Source organism: Peromyscus leucopus, chromosome 1, assembly GCF_004664715.2.
Source record: "Peromyscus leucopus breed LL Stock chromosome 1, UCI_PerLeu_2.1, whole genome shotgun sequence".
Taxonomy (NCBI): Eukaryota; Metazoa; Chordata; class Mammalia; order Rodentia; family Cricetidae; genus Peromyscus; species Peromyscus leucopus.
In genome coordinates, this window is record NC_051063.1 from 99,609,950 (window position 1) to 99,626,821 (window position 16,872).

Here is a 16,872-nt window from a genome sequence, read left to right on the forward strand (position 1 = left end):
TAGATGAACAAAATCACATTTCTGAAAATTTAAGTGAACAAGTTTGTGCAGCACAGTATCTTCAGATCTATTCATTTAAACTTTGTTGCTCCAAATATCAAGATGTTTCAATTAAAATTATTTATTATTATTATTATTATTATTATTTTATTTTATGTGTGTGGGTGTTTTGGCTGCATGTATGACTTTGTTTCACGTGGTTGCCTGGAGTTACAGACAGTTGTGAGCCACCATGTGAGTACAGGTCTTTTTGGAAGAGCAGCCAGTGTTCCATAACCACTGAGCCACCTCTCCAGCCGCCTGTTTTAATTTTTTTTAAATAAAAATGAAATTTGGAGCCGGGCGGTGGTGGTGCACGCCTTTAATCCCAGCACTTTGGAGGCCAGCCTGGTCTACAAAATGAGTTCCAGGAAAGGCGCAAAACTACACAGAGAAACCCTGTCTCGAAAAACCAAAATAAAATAAAATAAAATAAAAAAATAAGTAAAAATGAAATTTGGAAAATTTAAGGTATTTCACTTATTTCAACTATAAGAGAATAACAATTAACTATTTATATGGATTAAGATATGCTGGTTCTTAGCTGGACCTGGTGATATACATCTATAGTCCTTTCTCTTTCTCTCCCTTCTCTCTCTCTCTCTCTCTCTCTCTCTCTCTCTCTCCCTTTCTTTCTTTCTTCCTTTTGAGATAGAGCTTTTTTATGTAGCCCTGGTTAGCCTGATACTCACTCTGTGGCTCAGGCTGGCCTGTAGGTTGTCATCTTCCTGTCTCAGTCTCACACATACTGCAATTACAGGCATGTACCACTGTGCCTGACTTCCATTTTAATTTTAACCCTCTCATAAGGGAATATATACATTGATAAACATTACATCTCTAAGTTACATAGTTTTGCTGGTATAATTGTGGGTACAAGAACAATTAGTATAAGAGGTATCAGTAAGTTAAAATTATACAAATCAATGCAGGACATGTCAGATAGGAATTTTTCTAAAATACAAGTTGTGACAGATTCTCTTGCTTTCTTGATTTTGGAGCAGCTTGCTGAGGCAGGGTTTTTTGATAGCCTAGAAGCCTCCCCTCCATCCTTATTTCCTGCAGTAGTCTATGTATGGGACAAACAACAGTTGTTTGGGTATGTTTCAAGTTTCTTTTTTATTTTCTTTTTCTTCTTGACATGTTGCTTGATTGATGCTTTCGAGGTCCCTATAACGGGAGAAGATTGATGGGAAAACCATTCTGAAAACAAGGTTAAGGTTGCAGACATGACTGAATTAGAGATGGTATTTTACTTTTCTTGAATGAAATCCATTTTTATTACTTTGGCCCACTTTGATTGTATGGAATAACATAACTAGTAACTCAAACTATTTTTTTTTTCACAGACAAATCACACATTTAGTCAGAAACTGATAAGATTTACACTTTCTCGATTCCTCACACATATGAATCACACATTTATTATGGTCAAAACACATTCTTCAACAAGAAGTTTCAAAAAGAAATTTCTTATATTTATGAATGAAACTTTCATGTTCCAAATTAAGTATTTTTGACAATTTCCATGGAGGCTCTGTGCTGGTTACTCTTAACTGTCAATTCAACACAGCCTAGAGTCACCTGGCAAGAGAGTCTTAATGAAAAACTGGGCTAGAGGTGGTTCAGAGGTCAAGAGTGCTGGATCTGGGTTCGATTCCCAGCACCCACACAGTGGCTCACAACCATCTGTAACTCCAGTTCCAGGGGATCTGATGCCCTCTTCTGTCCTCTGTGAGCACCAGGCATGCAAGTGGTGTTCATGCACATATGCAAGCAAAATATTCATATTCATAAAAATAAATAAATCTTAGAAAAATCATGTAGATCAAGTTGGCCCATGGGTATGTTTGAGTGAAGTTGTCTTGGTTGTTGATTGAGATGAGAAGACATACATTGATTATTGGTGGTACCATTACGTGGGCTGGACTCTGAACTATATTAAGAGTCAAGAAAGCTAGCTGAGCATAAGCCTGCAAGCAGGCAGCATGGGAGCATTTGTCTCTCTTTGTTCTTGACTGTGGATGTGGTGTGCCTTGCGTTAGGCTCCTACCTTGACTTCCCGACTATCACAGACTGTAATATGGAACTGTAAGCACAATAAATCCTTCCTCTCCTCAGTTGCTTTTTGTCAAGATACTTTATCACAACCATGGAAATGAGACTAGAACAATATCTGTTCAAGCAAACATGTCTTGAAAATGCTGTACACACTTTCAGGGTCAACTCCCACTTATGGGTGACATCCCTTTCCTTCATGAGCAGATTGAAACATCAAACATACTAATTTCAAGAAGAATATTTCAGTTAAAAAACATCAGTTTACAGCAGTAGAGTTATGTGTCTATAGTGCCAATGTTTTAGCCTATTTCCAGCACCACCCTCCTTCCCTCTGCCCCTCCCTTTCTTCCTTTCTCTCCTTTCTTCTTGTCTCTCTTTCTTTATTTGCTTTTCTTTTACAGATGGCCAGGGAATTTGAAGAACATACCAATTTCTACTACAGCAGCTTTCACATTTGGACATGACTTCTCTCCATTCCTTTTGCTAGACAAGGCATCCTCATCATTTCAGGTCCTCTCCATTTTAAGGTTGTGGTGTGTATAGAGACATTTTACATGAAGTAGGAATTATAATCTGATTTGATAAACTTTGCGTTTGAAATTGGCAGAATATTGTGTGGATCTCAAGTAGCTGATGTTCAAAAACATACAATGAAATCAGAGAGAGGTTGAAAGCAACATCAACAGAGGGCAAAAACAAAAACAAACAAACAAACAAAAAACCCAAACAAAAACACCCCAAACAAACAACCAAAAAATAAATATCCAGTAGGGAAATTTCCTAGAAGATAATGTTGCCACCTGGTAATTTACAGGAGCACACACTGGTATGGGGAGCATGCTAATCTCTAGGTGATGGTAGAAACTCAACCAGAGTCATATTTGCATGATGGGTATGAGACATATTTACAAAGGGCTGAGAAACTGTGTGCCACTCCAGAGCAGGCCGCATGTCATTTTTGGTGAGCTGTTGAATCATTAGATAGAAATGGAAATAGCCCTCTCTCTACAGACAAGAATTACCACTATGATTTTTATTATTATTAGCCAGGGAATTTTTCTTTTTGATATTTTTTAAAAGACAGAGTCTCATGTAGCATAGCCTGCTCTTGAATTTGATATGTAGCTGACAAGGACCTTGAACTTCTGATCCTTCTTTCCCTCACCTACTGTGTGTGGGGATTATTTGTCAGCACACTCCAACCAAGGAGGGTTTGTTTTTGTGTGTGTGTGTTTTTTTCTGCAGCTCTGGCTGCCTTGGAACTCTCTCTGTAGACCAAGCTATCCCCAAACTCAGAGATCCATTTGTCTGTGCTGGGATTAAAGGTGTACACCACCATGCCTTTCTCTAGCCAAAAAGTTTTAGCCAACATAATAAAATTAATCTGAATATATTAAAAGGTTCATATATTGTTAATATTGAAAGCAAGTGTAGAATGATGTATTAAATGAAACTACTAAAAATTCTTGTGCATGTATGAATATACGGTGCACTATGTAAGTGTGCAATAGGAAAATGCTTTGGTAAGAGAATGGGAAAAGATATGCACAGGTTTTATTTTATATAGTTTTCTAATGGTTTCAACAGACAAGTACACATTAATTTTAGTAAAAAGATAACAGGAAAGCTCTACCTAAACCTAACTCAGAGGCCTTTTGGCTTAAAGGAAAATAGCTCTCTATTTCTAATTTGCAAATAAATATATATACTTCAAATACTGGTTGTCAATACAAAACTGTGCGACAGGATTAGAATTGGAGAGATGGCTCATGGTTAAGAGTACTAGTTACCTTTTAACAGGATCCCAGTTCAAGTCTCAGTACCCACATAGTGGCTTACAGGGGCCTGTAACTCCAGTTCTAGGGGATCTGATACCTCCTTGTGACTTCTGTGGACACTAGGCATGCATGTGGCACACACACACACACACACACACACACACACACACACACACACAGAGGCAAAACATTCATATACAAAAATACTTAAAGAGTAAAATAAAAGGCAGGATTATGGTACAGTTGTATTTGAGAGCCTCCTGTTTTTGTTTCTTAAGACATGCTGGCATTAAAGACATGCTGGCATTAAAGACACGCACCACTCTACCTGGCTCAGTTGCATATTCCTTAATCAAGCTGTTTATATTTTTTTGTGAGAGAAGTATGAGCAGAAGGACCCATGAGATGGTTCAGTGGGTGGAGGTGCTTGCTGCCAGCCTGGTGATTTTGAGTTCTATCCCTGGGACCCACATGGTGGTCCATCAGGAAAGAACTGACTCCAGCAAGTTGTCCTCTAAACTTTCAGACTCTTGCCATCGTATGTGAGTAAACACACACACACACACACACACACACACACACACACACACACACACACCACACACACACACACACACACACACCAAACAAATGTTTAAAAAACATAAGCAAAAAGCTTAAATTAAGAATTACACAATTTGCCGGGCATTGGTGGCGCACACCTTTAATCCCAGCACTTGGGAGGCAGAGGCAGGCGGATCTCTGTGAGTTCGAGGCCAGCCTGGGCTACCAAGTGAGCTCCAGGAAAGGCGCAAAGCTACACAGAGAAACCCTGTCTCGAAAAACCAAAAAAAAAAAAAAAAAAAAAAAGAATTACACAATTTAAACACACATTTTGGCTTTTACTGTTTCTTCTTTCTCTCAACATCTACAGGCACATGCATAACCAAGGAAGCTTTTATTGTAGTCAGGCAATGAGCATAGGAGACAATATATCAAATAAAAACACCACATCCACAAAAATGACATTTCATAGAGCTCCTAAAATGACTAAAAATAATTTAAAAATGTGGCAAACTCTCAAAATCCAATGGTTAAAAACACCAGAAAGTCAAATCATTTACAGAGTATCATCCCAGCTATCTTTTAAAAATCAAAATATGCATAAGAGAAAAGATTAGCTTAAATGCCAACAGCGATGAGCCACATACTCTCTTCTTCTTGTTTCCTTAGTTTCTCAGTCAAGTTATGTTTGCAATGAGCACATATCTGATAAACAGTGAAGAGTAAATCTTAAAAAAATGTTAAGCTACACACTGAAAAATAGACCCCCAAGTAAATAAAAACCATGAATATGAGTGTGGAACCTTATGAGCGCAAAGTAGGTGAAAGTGGAGGCTGTTCTATGCTGACGTGTGCAGCGGTCCAAGGGCAGTTGAAGAGGCTTCATTTATCACGAGTGCCTTGTCTGACTCATAGAGGGTAGTGAACTGAGATTGGAAATTTTATTTTCCTAATACCCACACATCCAGAACTCCGAGATTGTGCTGAGAAATTAAAAACAACAACAAAAAACCAAATACTCAGAGCCTGTGTGTGGCAGTCATCAGCCCTCCCTGACAGAACCTTAATAAAGGAGCTATTCTACGTTCCAGCTGAGCAGGCTCATCCTCATCACATCAGCACTTGAGGGAAAATAAAACGGCAGGCACCCGAGTTAGTCATAGGAAGCTAAAGCTAAATTAAGAGGTGACAGGAAGGAGGCGGCAGTGATGGCATGAATCCCAAGTACTGGCTTGTCAGGCACAGACACTTTGGATTTAAACAGAGACCCAAAAGACCAGAGTTTTCAGTGGAATAAAACAAGACAAGACGGCAACAGCCTATATAATACCCTGTACCATCACATAAATTCACCAATCTCTTGAGTACTCAGTGTAGCATACTTAGAGCAATCTCCCAGAAAGTAAGCTTGTTGTGACCAGAGAAATGGCTCAGTGACTAAGAGATCTTCTTCTGCAATTTTGACCAGTTTGGATCCCAGCACCTACATAACAAGCTAGGCATTCCTGAAAATGCCTGTAACTTCAGTTTCAAGAGGGTGGGGACAGGAAGATCTCTGAGGGATGCTGGCTTCCAGTCTATCTCAGACACAATCACTTGGGCTTAGGGACAGTTCTTACCTCAAAGGAACAGGTAGAGACACACACACACACACACACACACACACACAGAGAGAGAGAGAGAGAGAGAGAGAGAGAGAGAGAGAGAAGAGAGAGAGAGAGAGAGAGAGAGAGAGAGAGAGAATAAATCTTTTGAATGTAAGCTTTCTATATTCACCCTTCACCCTGCTTTTTTTTCTTCCATTAACATTACCTTCATTGCCTCCATACCCAAGGCTCAATTGTATTCCATAGGCAAGTAGTTCACAAGTTGAAGCTAGCTGTGAACCATTTCCTAACTGTATTTCCTGTTTGGTTGCCACAATCATAGTTAAGAATCTCATCACATCTTATATGAACTCTTGAAGCAGTCTCTAGAGCAAATCTCTTTTACATTCTCAGTGAGTTAAGTATTATTCTTGATTTTCTTCAAACTTGTGGCTTTCTCTTTCTCTTAGCCAAAGAAACATTTTTGTATAACACTTGTCAAGTTTTATTTGTGTAATTGTTCTAATCTCCATTATGCTCTAAGCTCCATGAGGAAAGGAACATACTGAATTTATTTTTCAAAATTTCCTCACATTACATACATATTTCAAAGTTATGAAAATTCTTGTTTTGTTTGGTAGTGGGCTTCCAGGTATATAATTATGAGATTGACTTTCCTCTCTGCTTTCCCCAGGGCCAAGAAGCTCTTTTCAAAAATGTGTCTTGCTGGGCGTGGTGGCTCATACCTGCCATCCAAGCACTTGGGAGGCTGGACAGGAGGACTGTGTGAGTTTGAGACCATCTTTGGCTATATAGTGAATCTGAATCCAGCCTGGACTATAGAACAGATGTTGTCTCAAAAATAAAAACAAACAAAAACAAACCAAATCAAAGACATGTCTGAGGTAAAGAGAAATGGAATTGATGTATTTTTTCTGAATCATAAAATTTATCTTTTGAAATATCTTTTCCTCAAATTATCAGTGACAGAAGATGTTAACACCAAACCTGTCCAAAATACACTGAGATTATTCCTTTTAAAAAAATGCCTGTTGGCTGGTGCCTCCTTATTGGTGAAATTATTAAGGCCACTCCAGGTAGTTAAAAGGAAGATTTATTTAGTGGGTAACTTACAAAAAAGGGAAAGGTAGGTCACGGGGTCTGGGGAAGGTGTATCGAAGTCCAGCGGTGTTCTCTGGAGCTCTGTTCAGTCAACCTTCACCATCTAGGGTCCAGGAACAGAGAGAACGAGCCGACCCATCCAGATTTTCTGTCTCTCGGTGCCTCCCTTGGCCCCGCCTTGTAGGCGTGACAGTTGCCGAAGCCTCAATGGGGGTTGGATTTTCCAGATCAAAGCTGGAATGGCTACCCACTACATCTCCTTTTAGTCACAGTGAGCACAACTTCAAGCCTGGGCGGTGCCTCTTGACTCAATCCATTCTCGTGACTGCACTTACACTCTCACAGTTGTTTATTCTGTCCTCAAGCTCGAGTCCACCCCCACCCCACTTCCAGTGCTCTCAGAGTCCACCATAGATCTGAATATCCTTTCCCTTGCCCCAGTTCCCCGTGTTTTCACTAGGTTTCTAGATTCCCAGCTCTTCCAAGCATTTGTATTTCGAACAGAATGTCATGAGTTACAGGCTTCATCTTCTGCCCCATCCAAACTTCAACTTCTAACTGTTGTTTCAAGGGGAATAGTTAGAATCTTGATCCAGGACAGTGGGGAGTGAGGAAGGTCCTAGAGGATACCCAAACATATCATCATGGTCCTTTGACTTTCAGACCTATTTATTACCCTGGCAGACCCTTAAATACTCTGAACCTTATTATAGTAGGGAGTTTCCCCCCCCCCCCTGGAACTCACAGAGATCCGCCTGCCTCTGCTTCCTGAGTGCTGGGATTAAAGGCGTGTGCCACCATCGCCCAGCGGGAGTTTTGTTCTTCAAAGGCTTTACTGATCGCTACTAACATGGGCCCAAGCTTCCAACGTGTCTAAGCAAATGAGGACAGGGTATTTGGTTATGACTCTTCCCCCACCCCCACAACTCTGGTTTTCTGGAAGACAGATGGGAAGCCTCATATGTTTTGCCTAATATACTAAGGAGGAGAATTAAGCTGGGGTGGTGGTGGTGGTGGTGATTTCTGCTCTTTTCCCCTGCTGCTGTTGTGCCACACAGGCAAAGGCTCAGGTGTAATCAGTAACCCACAGCCATGGCTAAGGAAGGCATTGCTGCTGGAGGTGTCATGGATATTAATACTGCTTTACAAGATACTGGGAAGACAGTCCTCATCCATGATGACCTAGCACATGGAATTCACAAAGGTATCAAAGCCTCTAGGTATGTGCAAAGCCTATCTTTGTGGGCTTGCATCCATTCATGAGCCTATATTGCATCTGTTTGGTCAAGGCCTTTTGTGCTGAGCACTGAATCAGTCCAATTAAGACTGATGGCACTAAGGAACTAGAGGACTGAGTAGGCCCTTGCAAAACTGATAGAGAGGAGAAACGGGTACTGTGGTTGGCTATACTTGTACAGTAATTAAGGACCACATCAAAAAGATCTCAGGCCAAGGATGTTATTGAAGAGTACTTCAAAAGCAAGAAATGAACAAATACAAAATTTGGCTCATTAGAAAAATAGAGTTCTGCAGGTGGATCTCTGTGAGTTCAAGGCCAGCCTGGTTTACATAGCAAATTCCAGGACACCCAGAGCTACACAGTGAGTGAGATCTTCTCTCTGTCTGTCTGTCTGTCTGTCTGTCTGTCTCTCTCTCTCTCACACACACACACACATACACATATACAAGTAATTATGATTTGGGTTAAACAACAATAACAAAACCAATTTAAGGTTTATTTGAAGATGGTTGAATATTAAAGCTATAAAGGTAGCTGAAATTCCTGAAAGCAGAGGAAATGCTTTTTAAAACAATTTAAAAGGTTCAGTAAATACATAAAAAATAAAAAACAAACAAAAGTGCCATAGTAATCCAGGTTATAATTCAAACAAATTGTTTGATGGAGAAAGAGTTGGATTATTCTTTACTTTTTCCTAACTCATAACAACTCACCTAATACCTCTTTCTCTTTAGTTTTAATATAAAAGACCACTGAAGTGTTAACAGTCTAACCAGTCAGAACAAATGTCCCATTTACTTTAACATCTTACAGTATATAACCAGCTATTTTAGTTATGAAGAGGCTGATGCAGGCTCTGCATATGGCACATAAAGAAGAATGGCAGTGAATTTAGAGAGGTTCCTTCACCTCACCAATGACAGGCATTACATCAGGAACCCCCAGCCCAAATGTATGGAAGTATTTTATAGGAATTTTTATAGGAGCTCCAATCAGAATATCTACTTGTAGTGATGTGACAACAGAACAGGATACTGGAGGGTTCCCACAGCATAGAATACACAAACTCAGAGCCAGCAGCAGCAAAGCAAAATACAAGTGAATGAAACATATCAGACTGTTTGCAAACTGATTTTTAGGGTAAGCTACAAAAGGAAAGGTGTATATAAATGTATGTCTATTTTATTAACATGTTTAAGTATTGTTTTGCATGTGATTAAATATTATAGAAAGGAGTAAGAGACATGGTGGGCATCTACTGTAGGTACACACCATCACCACAGTATGGATTTAGAACAGAGCTCAATTCTGCAGAAAAGCTGGTGTGTTATGCCCAGGCTGTCTGGCAGAGGGCATGAAAGTAGGAAGGACTGTGAGTCAGAGTCTTACGCCTGCCCAAGAGCTGTGAATCCTACAGACATTGTTGGGTTACAACCATCTATATGGCTTGTCCTGACAGTCAAGACTCTCTGTACTGCCAGTTGCATGGATTGTTCAGCTTAGCCAGAACTCAGTGGGAGCAAAAGAGAGAGCCCCTGGTGGGGAAAAGCCTTGAAATGCTTAGAAGAAGGTCAACAGTGGGAGTTGAGGCCCCTAAGATTGATGTCAAAAAGCAGATACATTTCTAGAAAGTATCAGACCTTGGGGGAAGGGGTTATGAACCACATTGAGGATATTATATATTTCAATTTTTTTCTGTTTAATTTAATCACAGGACTAGGTGTAGCGGCACATGCTTGCAATGTCAGCATAAAGGCAGGGGGATCAGGACTTCACAGTCATTCTTGGCTGCATAATAAATTTGAAGTCAGCCTGGACTCCCCTAACGAGATTGACATCACAGGGATGGCCAAGAGAAGTATCCAAAGACTACTGAAGAAAAACCAGAACAAAATGAGCCTTGAATATTGTATTCCAACACAGTGAGGTGGGGAGGGGTCACAGAAATCCTCTTGCTGAGGATGGCAGTTGAGTTCCAGGCAGAATTTCCCCAGTGTACATTTTAAAGTGCAACAGAGACCCAAGGCTTGCTGCAGATGTGCTATTAAAGATAGGTGCAAGACACAGTTATCCACTGACTACATAGAAGTTTTTTTTCAATAGACAAGGGTTATATTCTTATTTTTTGATATAAGGTCTCATATGGAGCTAGCTCTGTCTGGTCCCAAACTCACTATGTAGATCAGGCTAGCCTAGAACTCAGAGATCTGCCTACAGACATGTGCCAACACACTCCTAAGGATTCTATTTTACAAAGAAATCAGGGGTTGATTTTATTTACCTCTGAAAAATAAGCCAGACATGGCAACAAACATTTGTAATTTAAGTGCCTAGCAGGTTGAGACAGGAGGATTGCTGCAAATTGGAGGCCAACTTGGGCCACGTTATGAGATTCTTTCTCAAATCAAAGCTGAAATTAAACTCTGGAAAAGGCAGTATTCCTCACAGCCAACAGTTTTGCTGTGTCCCAGCTCACCAGACTTTTCTTCTTCTGATTGGACCTAGTGCCTTGTGTGTAGTGTGCAAGTGCTCTACCGCCAAGCTACACGCCCAGCCCGGTCATCAGTCTCTCGACAGTATGCAAGGAAGTGTTCTGGGTGCCCCATCACCAAAAGTGCAAGACACTGTGGTTGGCCCTCTTTGAGGAAAATATGGACCTATCATATTATCCGCCATTTGGGTACAAGTAGAGAGCTCGATGTGGCCTTAATTTTGACAAACATAAAACGTGTTTAGCATCATATAGAAGTTATCTTTGAGAGTTGTAAGAGGGACTTAAGTCTGAATGTTTTCCCTCTCTTGTACTTTTGGGGTATGTAGATTGTGTTAAGAGGAATTGAATGACCAGGACAAAATCTGCTGAGATGTGTCAGGCCCTTTTAAAACCTAGAGCAGGAAATGCACCCAAGTGCTTGCTGAACAGGAAAGATACCAGAAAGCTTCTGGAAGACTCTGTGCTAAGTTGCTAGGAAAATTACAAAATTGGGCTGTCTCAAAAGTCTCTTTAACACCATTGTCTCTAAGCTACCTGTGACCGAGACAAAGGCAAGGGCACATGGAATCCTAATTAAATGGTTTAGTTCAAAGTAGATACTAAAAGGTACATTTTGGGTAAAATCATAGCTCTCATACAGATGTAAAAATGACTTCTTTAAAGGAAACTAGTGGAATGTCGTAAGCTGGTTAGAGGAGAATCCCAAGAAAGACACATTTAGAGATTTGGAACATGAAAGAGAATGTGCAAATAGAGTCTTAGTGGACTTTCTGGGTTGCTTTCCCACTGGACAGGAGTCATTTGCATTTCTATGGGCAAGACTGAGTGGCTGTCAGTTACTCACAAATTGCAGAACAGCTTAGCTTCCCTGAATCAGAATCAGACAGCCCAGCTGTGCCCTAGAATGACAACACACAATTTCTCACTTAACCACAATTTTTTCTTTATAGTCTCTCCATTTTGGATTGTTTAAAAAATGCATCTCAAAGATTTTTGATCACAAAATGAGTCTGGCCTCATTAGTTTTGGTGAGGTTATTTGCATAGGTACAGCAAGAATGTTAATTTACCATCTGGGCCTTCTTTAATTTTTCTTCTGGAAGTTTCTGTGAGGAATCTCGGCCTAGGCTAATTTTTTAAAAATTGGCATTTGTTCACTTTACGTAGTAATGGTCTTCATATGGTATTTTATACATGTACTGTGCTGGCTAGTTTTAACTGTCAAATTGACCCAACCTAGAATCACCTGGGAAGAGAGCCCCAATGAAGAGTCATCTAAATCAGGTTAGCCTGTGGGGGGTGTCTGGGCAGGGGGGTTGCCTTGATGGTTAATTGATATAGGAAGGCCCTGCCCACTGTGGGTAGAGCCATTCCCTAGGCAGGAGGTCTCAAAGCGTAAGAGAGGAGAAAGAGCAGAGAGCAAGGAGGCAGTCCTGCGTACGTTTTTCCCTCTTTGCACTTGACTGTGGATGCTTGAGTTACGGTCTTGACTTTCCCTCAGTGATGGGCTGTAACCTGGAATCCTTTCTCCTGCAAGGCTCTTTTTGTCAGGATATTGATCACAGCTGTAAAAATGAAACTGGGACAAGTATGTGAAGTACTTTGGCAGTGTTTTTCCCGACTCCTCTCCTAATCCCTTTTGCTCCCTTGCAAAGGGTTTGCTTCTTTCATGTCATATATACAAATATAATTTTCGGGAGGAATGTAAACTAGTTCAGTTACTATGGAAACCTACATGGAGTTTCTTAAACAAACAAACAAACAGAGAAAGAAAACAAAAAACAACAGAAGATAGATTTACCGTATGATCCACCCATAGCACTTGTGGGTATTTACCCGAAGGACTCTAAGGAAATGTTTATTGCAATACACTTCACAATAGCTAAGACATGGAACCAACCTAGCTGTAGGCTTAACCCCCGCAAATGCCTCTGTTAGTTTGTTGTCTTGAGGATAGAGGCCAAGGCCAAGGAACTTTCTATTTAAGATTTATCTGCAATATCTATATGTTTTGGGCACCCTCCTCTCTTTTTCTTTTCTTTTCTTTTCTTCTCTTCTCTTTTCTTTTTTCTTTTTTTTCTTTTTTTTTTTTTTTTTTTTTTTTTTTTTTTTTTTTTTTTTTTTGAGACAAGGTCTCACTATGTAGTTAGCTTCTCCTGGAACTTGCTATGTAGCCTAGGTCTATTTTTTTGCCTTTGCCTCCTGAATGTTAGGATTATACCACATATCATCCTACCCATCTCACTCAGTGCTGGGAATTGAACCCAGGGCTCCCTGCATGCCAGGCAAGCATTACCAATTGAACTATATACTTAGCCTCAGGTAAAAGAAAATTTAACTGTAGCCACTTCCTTCCACTGTTCAGATTTTGATTGCAGGACATTCTAGGATTGATTACCTCTTTTGTACCCTGTTCTAGAAACTTTGGCTCATTCCAAGGAAATCTACCTCCTGAATCTGTGGAAGAAGTTTTAGGTCACTAACAAAAACATGGATTGTGGTTTTAAAACAGTTCATAAAGTAAAAAAGAAAAGAGGAAAAACAGGAGAGGTAGTTGAAATAGGAAGAAAATGTTGCAGGTCAGTGGCTTTGGGGACCAGCGAAACATTGCTGATTTGAGAAATGGCACATGCACAGCTGGAGAAAAATAGAGACTAAATGGTGTGCAGGATTTAACCCCTAGACTTCTTGGATAAGTTTGGAGTCTCTTACAGAAAATGACTCCTCTGAAGAGGAGGGAAATGGTGGACCAAAGTAAAACACAGTGAAAATGCTATTCTTTATGATACGAAAGGTTTACCTGCTGTCTTACCTTGGTGCTGGCCACAATTAAGCTGACAGATCTTCTGGATTCATCTTTTTACATGCCTCAGAAGGGTAGCCTTAATCATGATGTTTCAGGCCAAGTTATATCTAAGGGATAGCCTTTATGGAAATAATGCTCATTGTTAATTTGGAATGTGAGTTGTCATGCAAAAATCTCATCAAAAGAGCCATGTTAGTGAATTATAGCAAGATGTTGAAAGACCTTGCAATATGAGGAGCTGGAAAGATGGTTGAACTGGAGTTCAGGTGGCTCACAACTACCTGTAACACCAGCTTCAGAGGATCCGACATCCTCTTTGGACCTCCAAAGACACTGTACTCATGGGTTCAAACCCATACAACACACACACACACACACACACACACACACACACACACACACACACACACACACACACTTGACAGAAGATGGACTTTATTACACATAGCCAAGTTTCTAACTAACTTTGCAGAGGAGACCACATCAGGGAAGCTACTCAACTGCACTGCAGCCACTGGGATACACAAGAACACCAACAATTAGACTCAGGCCTTTGTGTTTTGAAGGAAAGATATTCAAGGAGATGAGAATGACTGTACTGCTCTGAACAGCTAATCTAAAGACTCATGCATTATAGATGACCATCAACTGATGAGTGGATATAATAGAATTTTGTCCAGCTGAAAAGAAATGTAAAATCATGAAAATTGCAGGAAAATAGATGGACCTGGAAGATATTATGCTAAGTAAGGTAATCCAGGCTCAGAAGACAAACACTGCATGTTCCCTTTAATATGAATTTATAATTTTTTATATTTAATTGACAGTGTTTGTAGAGGCTAGGAAACTCATGACTGGTGCTGCAAACCTGGCCAAGAGCCTGTGGCTGTTTAGGTCAGAAGCCTCCAGCCTCAAGGGGAACATATTACTGTATTTTGTTATATGGGCACCATGACAAACCTTCTAAATATTTATCTTTATCTCCATAGATTTGTGCTGTTGTCAGCCTTCGTCAGAGACGCTCACTTTGCAGTGGGTATTGCAGAAACTCACAACTGGTCAAAGTGCAGCGAATAAGTGATGCTCAAACAGTGGCCCCTAAACAGGCATCCATATCGACTCTTCCAAGGCTCAGGGGACATTGTAGAAAGAGGGACTGAAAAGAATATGAGAGCCAGAGGATGGAGAGAAGTGATGCAAAATGTTGTCATCTGGAAGTGACAGGGCCACTGCAATCACAAACTCACAATAGCTGTGTTACTTGTACAATATTGGACCTGTCACCACTTCCTCACACACGGCAAAAGGGTTCACGAGACCTCATCATCCACTGCGTGACTATGGGCAGTTGCTGGGATGTCACTCTCTTTGTTGGTATAGCTACTGATACATTTACCATGTTCTGGTAAATAACCTCCTGCTTATACTTATGGAAGCATTTTTTAGAGCTATTAAAATTAATATTACTATTAAAAACAGCTAACAACCATCTGTTGCTCCAGTTCTAGGGCATCCAACACTCTCTTCTGGCTTCCATGGGTGCCAGGCATGCATGTGGTACACGCACATACATGCAGACAAAACATTCATATGCATAAAATAAAAAAAAATCTTTAAAATGAGAATGATGGAAGAAAGAGTTGCTGAATTTTTCAAAGATCAGTCAGGGAGAAGTTTCACCTAAAAATTCCATTTCAGTTTTTAAAAGCATAATCTACTAAATTGTATGGCTTCAGGCTGATAGTAGTTCAGTGGTAGAAAGTGTGCCTAGAATGCATGCATGAGGGCCTGATTTCAACCTCAGCACCAAAGAGGGAGTGCGTTTAATATAGTGGGTTATAGATAACTTAGCTTCCTTGTATATCTAGACAAGACATGAAAATACCAAAAATATTTTGGACAAATAGCTATAATCATCTCTCATTGGTTCTTTCAGTTCTATGTAATTAATTCCTTTGTGTGTGTGTGTGTGTGTGTGTGTGTGTGTGTGTGTGTGTGTGTGTGTGTGTGCTGGGTCTCAGGTTAGAAATACTATAAACCCATCTGCTTATTGACTAAGAAGAGCTCAGGAAATTCTGACTCAGACTACTGCTTCTGTCCTAAACTGACTTATGCAATGGCATCAGAAACCTGTACCTAAGATGTACTGGTTAAAATACCAGTGGTTTAAAGAACTTGTACAGACCTTTTCTGTGGCTCCAAGACTGTCTTTGTTGCAAACAGGGATATGCAAAACCTATGGTTGATTTTAGAGCCTTGAAAGAAATAATATAATGTAATAAACAATATAATACAATAAAACGAAACCTATCCATGGATGGCAGAGGCTCCAAATGACTTTGGTTAACTGCTAATGATTTTTTTTTTTTTTTTGGTTTTTTCGAGACACGGTTTCTCTGTGTAGCTTTAAGCCTTTCCTGGAACTCACTCTGTAGCCCAGGCTGGCCTCAAACTCACAGAGATCCGCCTGCCTCTGCCTCCCTAGTGCTGGGATTAAAGGCGTGTGCCACCACTGCCCAGGTTGCTAATGATTTCTTTAAGAATGATCTGATGAACCTTTGTTACAAAGAAAACCAATAAGGAATTTGTTGCATGCCCCCCCCCAAAAAAAAAAAAGAAAAAAGAAAAGAAAAAAGAAAAAAGCTGGTCCTCTACTTTTAAAAGCTTTAGAAGACATATCTACATTGTTAATTATTGTTACCATTTTGGAAAAAGACAATGAATATTATAGTTAATTTATAAAAATGGACAAACATAGAGGAAAATTAGAGATGTAACCTTTATAGTTCTTGAGTCATAATGTAAAATAATATATCACCATCACTGAGTCTGTAGTAAAATATTAAATAAAGAGATATGGTGCCTATCCTAAACAGTTGTACTAAATTAAATTTGATCAATTAATTTTTAGAGACAAGGTCTCACATAACCTAGGCTGCTTGTAGTCAACCTTAACCTTAAATCCTCTTACTTGCTGGAATTTTTAGCATCTATATTTTAATAAAATCCCATGGACAAGTCTGATGGTCAACGCTATGTGAAAATCACTAGCTTATGGGGCTGGAGATATGGCTCCCAAAGGATCCAGGATTTAATTCTCAGCATCCACAAGGTGGCTCTCAACCAGCTGACACTCTTGTTCCAGAGGCTCTGCTTCCCTCTTTTGGCTTCCACAGGCACTACATGCATGTGGTGCACAGACAT

At 40.0% G+C, this 16,872-nt stretch overlaps 1 pseudogene; it reads left to right on the forward strand.

Moving 5' to 3' along the window:
* Window positions 1-8,221: 8,221 nt before the first annotated feature.
* Window positions 8,222-8,619, forward strand: LOC114687215 (annotated as a pseudogene).
* The last annotated feature ends 8,253 nt before the right edge of the window (window positions 8,620-16,872 follow it).